Here is a 7,186-nt window from a genome sequence, read left to right as displayed (position 1 = left end):
ATTTTTGTTGGATATCCACTTTCCACAAAAGCCTTTAGAGTCTACAATTTAAGAACAAGGGTTGTCATGGAATCTATCAATGTCTCTTTTGATGATAAGAAGATTACAGGACTTGAAGATTTCAATGAACATGATCAACTGAGAGTTGAGAATGAAGTTTGAAATTCTGATACTGTAAATCCTGACAGTCCAAATCCTGACAATCTAAATCCCGACAGTCTAAATCCTGATACCGCAAACTATGATGGATTAAACTCTGATATTATTGAAACTGTAGTGACTACGCCAAAGGAAGATGCACCAGTGCAGGGGGAGCATATTGAAGATTCAACCACATCTCAAGAAGCATCAGAACCTACAACAGGCTCTTCAAATTCTGATTCATTAAGTTCTGATGGGCCAAGTGCTGATAATTCTGAAAACTCAAATTCTGAAGGATCCAACTCAGAGAGCATAATTTCAGGGGAGCATCAGAAAATGTTGATGAAGACAGCATGGATCATGGGGGAGCATCCAGTTCTAGAGAAAATCTTCCATCTGCAAGGAAGTGGACTAAAGCACATACACCTGACTTAATTATTAGAAATCCTGATGCAGGTGTCAGAACTAGAACAACTACATCAAATGAATGCCTTTATCACTCTTTTCTCTCTCAGACTGAACTAAAGAAAGTGGAAGAAGCTCTTCAAGATGCTGATTGGGTGCAAGCAATGCATGAAGAGTTAAATGAATTTGTAAGAAACAAAGTCTGGACCCTAGTGCCAAGACCAAAGAACAGATCTGTTGTTGGTACAAAGTGGGTGTTCAGAAACAAAACCGATAGTGATGGCATAATTACAAGGAATAAAGCAAGGCTGGTTGCAAAAGGATATTCTCAACAGGATGGAATTGATTATGATGAAACAATTGCACTAGTTGCTAGATTGGAAGCCATAAGGATATTTTTGGCTTATGCTGCTCACAAAAAGTTTACAGTCTTTCAAATGGATGTGAAAAGTGCTTTTCTCAGTGGAGAATTGGAAGATGAAGTATATGTTGAACAACTTCCAGGTTTTGTAGATTCAAAATTTCCTAATCATGTCTAGAGACTAGACAAAACACTTTATGGCCTTAAGCAAGCTCCAAGAGCATGGTATGAGACACTAGCTCAGTTTCTTCTGGAAAGTGGATTTAACAGAGGGACTATTGACAAAACATTATTTTATCTCAACCATGGAAATGACTTACTTTTGGTGCAGATATATATTAATGATATCATTTTTGGTTCTACTAATGACAGGCTTTGTAAAAAGTTTGCCAAGCTGATGCAGTCAAGATATCAAATGAGTATGATGGGGGAACTTAGCTATTTTCTGGGCCTTCAAGTCAAGCAGAATGAAGAAGGCACTTTTATTTGTCAATCCAAGTACACCAGAAATTTGCTGAAGAAATTTGGAATGCAAGATTGTTCAAGTGCATCCACTCCCATGGCCACTGCAACAAAATTGGATAAGGATACTGGTACATCAGTAGATATTACTGATTACAGAGGTATGAATGGCTCACTACTCTATCTTACTGCAAGTAGACCTGATATCATGTATGCTACCTGTCTATGTGCAAGATTTCAAGCAGATCCAAGAGAACCTCACTTAATAGCTGTGAAAAGAATTTTCAAGTACCTTAAGGGTACAGCTAACCTGGGATTGTGGCATCCTAGAGAATCAGACTTTAAGCTAATAGGTTACTCAGATGCAGATTTTGCAGGATGCAAAATTGACAGGAAAAGCACAAGTGGAAGCTGCCAATTTTTTGGAGGCAGATTAGTTTCTTGGTTTAGCAAGAAACAGAAGTCAATTTCCACATCAACTGCAGAAGCATAATACATTGCTGCAGGAAGCTGTTGTGCACAGATTCTTTGGATGAAGAATCTGTTACTGGATTATGGGTTAGAATTTTCTAAAATTCCTATTTACTGTGATAAACAAAGTGCTATTAATATGACAGGTAATCCAGTTCAACACTCAATGACAAAACATATCAGCATTATGTACCACTTCATAAGGGAACATGTGGATGAAGGTACAGTGAAATTGCACTTTGTTCCAACAGATCAACAACTAAGCAGATATCTTCAGAAAACCACTGTGTGAAGCTACTTTTACAAGATTGGTAAATGAACTTGGAATGGTTTCAGGCTCTTTCTCTAAATCTGCTTAGTTTATGTTCTGATACGTCAGATTTTATGATCAGTATTACAGATATTACTATCTTTGTGTATTATGTGCTTAAATTGAAATTTGCTTAAGTGCTGATTGTTGTCTGATGCGAATTTCTAAACTCTAATAGTGATATGCATGTCTCTGTGACTATTCAATCCAATGAGGATAATTGTGCTAGATGCTGAACTAGTAGTCTTTAATATACTAAAAATCCCATGTTTGAAGTAATTGTTTATGTGGAAATCTTTTAACACAAGCAAATTCTGATATTGAGCTTAGTTAAGTTTACTTTGTGTATCTTATTACTAAGTCAAAAACTAGAATAGTGCTTCTTATCTGTTAAGTTCTGATGTTAGTAAATCTGGTGAATGTACTAAGTGCTGATAAGCCTCACTTATCAAAAGAAAAAGAAAAGAAAAGAAATAAAAATCAGGTACTCCTTTGAGATCTAGAGTAAAAATGTGGAAGAGAAGACCCAAGTGCATTTCTGGTATTAAGTTATATGCATTAGAAAAGCAAAATAAATATTTTCTTGGTGACTTTTCACACTTTATGATTACTGGAGAAATACTCTGATAATAGAATAAATTCTTATAAGCAGTCGTGACTCACTTACACTGAGAAGCCACTGTAAAATGGAATTTCAAAAGATGCATAAAATGAGCACAAAACAGTTGAGGTGGACTCATGTATGAACTCATTCAATAGTAGACTTCAGAATAATGACATATTTTGAGCAAAGTTCTTAGTTATGCCTTATTTATAAGATGTATTGAAGTAAATCAGACTTTAATCTTTATCTAATATTTAGCTTACTGCACACACATACACTCCATATGAATGATGAAAATTAATGTGGTGATAAATGTTATTTTAGATGAACAGGTTAAGTGTCAGTTGCATAAATTCTGAGGACAAGTTATGATGGAAATTCTGATGATTAAGTTCTGAAGAAACGAAATCAGTATTTGTGTGAAGAATTACAGAAATAGACATTCATTTTTCGATTTAAGGAGCCATGTTCTGATGACTGTTAAGTTCTGATATAAGTCTAAGTTCCGATATTAAATCCTGATTCTTTACTTGACTTATTTGTGGTTAAATCTGAAACAGTCATATTTAACATCAGGATATGTTTGGGTGAGATATAAACAGTCAACATAAATTGGGTTAGTGGTACTCGTATATGCACATTAATTTTTACTTGTTTTGTGTGCTCACAAACTCCTGTTTTAAGCTTCCAATGGCTGTCATTATAACTCATCGGTCTAGGGAGACGAGGCTTTACTTCTTTTCATTTCACATTCCATGCATCTCTTGGTCTTCCCTTGTCTATATAACTGACCAATAATCCTTCAGTAAAAATCAATTCTTTCTTCTCTCAAACAATGACTCAGTTTGGTTGGTTTTACTGCTATGGCTCAGACAAGGTGACTATCTAGAACAATGGAGTTCCAACTCGTTATCCTATAAACAACATTCCTTCTAATCTCTGGATTCAATTTCCAGAAATCATTAAAAATGACTTGTTGACTGTTCAAAGAGATCTTCATATCCGTTCTCTTCGTCAGCAGGAGAAAATCATTCGTCTTGCTATTCTTTTTATTGAAGATAGGAAGAAGAATTAATTGATATCCTCATGTTTCTCTTCACTTTCAGCTTTGTCAGTCTTTTAGACTAGGACTAAGGCTGTTGATATTAGGGATTCTAGACTAGGGTAATCTTATAATTTTTTGCATGTAATTTAAATTTCATGAAATGTATTCGTTTGATATATTAATGAATTTTTACTTTATTGCAAGATTTTATCTCCGAGTCGTTTCATATTCTGATGACCTTTTAAATTCTGATAATAATCAAGTTCTGATGACCTTTTAAATTCTGATAATAATCAAGTTCTGATGCTGACGTGACAGTATTTATTTACTTGGTTTATTTTTGGTCATTACCTCAACGGTCATATTTTTCAGAATATTTGTTTATGAGAGATAAAGCAGTAATAATGATTTATTTAATGGGATTACTTGGTTAGTGGGACGGTTTTTCTCCTTGAAAAACAGCATGTGATAAGTAATAATTGCTTATTTACCGTGCCCATTAAGTTTTGCCTTAACTACTGCATGTCTGACAGGTGTAAAGGTCTGTTCCACTACTTATTAACTGATGTCACGTGGGGGTGTCTAAGTAAAAGAGATAAAAGACTTTTAAATCTTTTATTTTCATTCTTGTTCTACTATTTCTCTTTTCTTATTCTCTCTCACATTTTCTGACGGTTTATTTACAGACATTTTATCAAACACCTTACATGCAATTTTATTTCTCACTTATTTCTCATGGCACCCAAGGATTTAATTGTTGATGGAGCCAAGTTTGTACCAAACAACTATGTTGCAATCCTGAACAAGGCAAGGCTGAAGCTCCATCAGATTTGCACTTTGTGCAAGATTTCTTAGCAAATAGTGAGATTGGATATGCTTTGACCCAACCTCAAGCTATTTCAAGCCAACAAGTACTGACATTTTGGCAGACTGGGCATTTTGATGATGGTGGTGCTACTGGTACTCCAAGCATCGTATTTGAAGTAAATGATATTGAGCATGTGGTTACTCCTGGAGCAGTTCGTAAAGCTTTTCACTTACCAGAAGGCTGTACATTCTCAACAGTGGAGGACCCTGTTCTACAGCAGCCCATGGCCAGTTTGGGCTATGAGAGCAGTTTGGGAAAGCTTGGACAATTGAAAAGACCAAATATCAAGAAGGAATGGAGCTTTTTCTTCGATTGTATCACTAAGGATTCTCCAATAAGTGCTCCAATTTTGATGCCATTCCAATCGTGAGTCAACAAATCGGGTATGCTCTTATTCATCACACTCACTTTGATTTTACAAGTGTTGTGCTAGGTTTCATAGGGGATAGGATGACAGAGGATAGGAATGTAGTATACTTTGCTAGATTCTGTCAGCTTATATATTCTTTTTGTTGTGCTGATGAGCCCCAACCTACCACTGATTTAATTCCACCCTTTAAGCTTGCAAAAAGGGATTTTAATGACTTGTTAAATGCTGACATAAAGAAACAAGTGGTTAGACCCTTACTGTAATAACCCCAAATTTTTGAGAAATTTTGAAACCCTTATGAATAGTGTTTTTGCTGAATGAGAAAACTTTTCATGCCACGCTATGTAGGGGTTCTGTTATTGATCTTATGGGATATTATTAGTACTCTATGTAGTATATAAGTGTATGTAAAGATCGTCAGAATCCAATTCCGAACACTTTGGTTTTTCCCGGAAATCCACAATATACGGAGAGAATTGAGTATAAGGTAACAGGATAAAAAGGATTTAAATTAAAGGATTATAAAAGAGGATCATAGAAGGAATATAATATATTGAGAAAGGTTAAGGGAACCTAAGTAATAAGATCCCGGGTATGATCCTTCAAACGATAAAACGAGAACGAAAGTTAAGCGAACCGTATAGCAGATCAGCGGTCATTAGGCAAACGATTAGGAAGTTAATCAAAGGGATTAATGGGAATGATGTCATCCAACCAATAGAAAGAAGGCAAGGAAGGAAGGATGACATCATGTGGATGAGATAAGCATGACATAGGAAGGAGGAGGTGTGGTGGCTTTGTAACCACACAAATCCAAGGGCAAGAAGGTACTTTACTAAAGCAAAAACAAAACCAAATCAACCAACCAAGCAAATCATTTCATTTTCATCAAACAAAACACAAAATTCTTCTTTCTCCATGGAAGCTCACGGGTCCTTTTCTTAATTTTTGAAGATCCAAGCTCCTCCACTTACTATTTAGCAAGGTAATTATCCTAGCTTCTCCTAGTTAAGTTACATACTTCCTATAAGTTTAAGCTTCTAAATCCAAGCCAATCTTTTTCTATAAATCATCAAAGAAGATGGTGAATAGTGTTTTCAAGAACTAAAATTTGTGTTCTTGAAGTTTTGTTTAGATTAAGCTTGGATAAAGACTTTAAAGGTGATTCCAAGCCATCCTCTTGATTCTCCACTCTCCAAGGAAGGTATAAACTACAAACCCTAGCTTTAGTTTTGAGTAATTAGGATTGAATGTGTTTGATTTAGCATATGTGAAGCATGATGCTTGAATGGTTGAAGTTTGGTTGAGTTGTAGAGATTAGTTGGTTTTGTTGTATTGTTGGAGTTGTAAATCTTGGTAATGAGTTAAAGAACTTAAGTATGATTAAAGTTAAGTTTAGGCATAAGTATGAATGATTAAATTGAATTGGTTGGGGTTGTTATGATGTGATAAGGATGGATGATTGTTGTATGATGGATTTGAGGTTGGATTTGGGGTTGATTTGGAATGGGTTTGAATGGTTTAAAAAATGGGAAATCGCGTAAACATAGCCGTCGTAACGTCCGATTTTCTTTGGACTGTTTTTGTGCATAGCATTAGGACCCGAGAACCCCCTGCTAGATTGTGACCACTGCCATGTTTAGATAGCTCATGTTACGAGCTTCGTTTTGATATATAGTTCGTTCGATTCCGATTTACGGTTTAGGAGAAACGACCGTTTCAAGTAACGGCGTTTCACGAACGAAACTTTTTCCCTCACCTTACTTTGAAATATAGGTTAAAGACCAAAAAGGGTTAATTAATGCATGAAACATTTATGGTAAGTGTTTTAGGCAGTTGGTAAGTCACTCGCGAAGGAATCGCTTTAAAACTCGTAAAGGTTAAATTATTAAAAATGGTGGAGCCGAGGGTACCCGAGTGACTTAAGCGAATCAGTGAGCGCAAAACAAGCGTTAGAGTCTAAGTTAGTTAAAGTATAGATTTACAAGTGATTTTGGTTTAATTCCAACTTACTTGTTGTTTATAGGTTACCAGACTCGTCCCGAGCCTTTTATCACCCCAAGTCGCTCAGGCAAGTTTTCTACCCGTTATACTGTTGTTGTGATGTAAATGTATGTATATGCATTATCTTGTGATATTGCATGATTGT

The sequence above is a fragment of the Apium graveolens genome, chromosome 3, assembly GCF_009905375.1.
Source record: "Apium graveolens cultivar Ventura chromosome 3, ASM990537v1, whole genome shotgun sequence".
NCBI lineage: Eukaryota > Viridiplantae > Streptophyta > Magnoliopsida > Apiales > Apiaceae > Apium > Apium graveolens.
Note: the sequence above shows the minus strand (reverse complement) of the source record.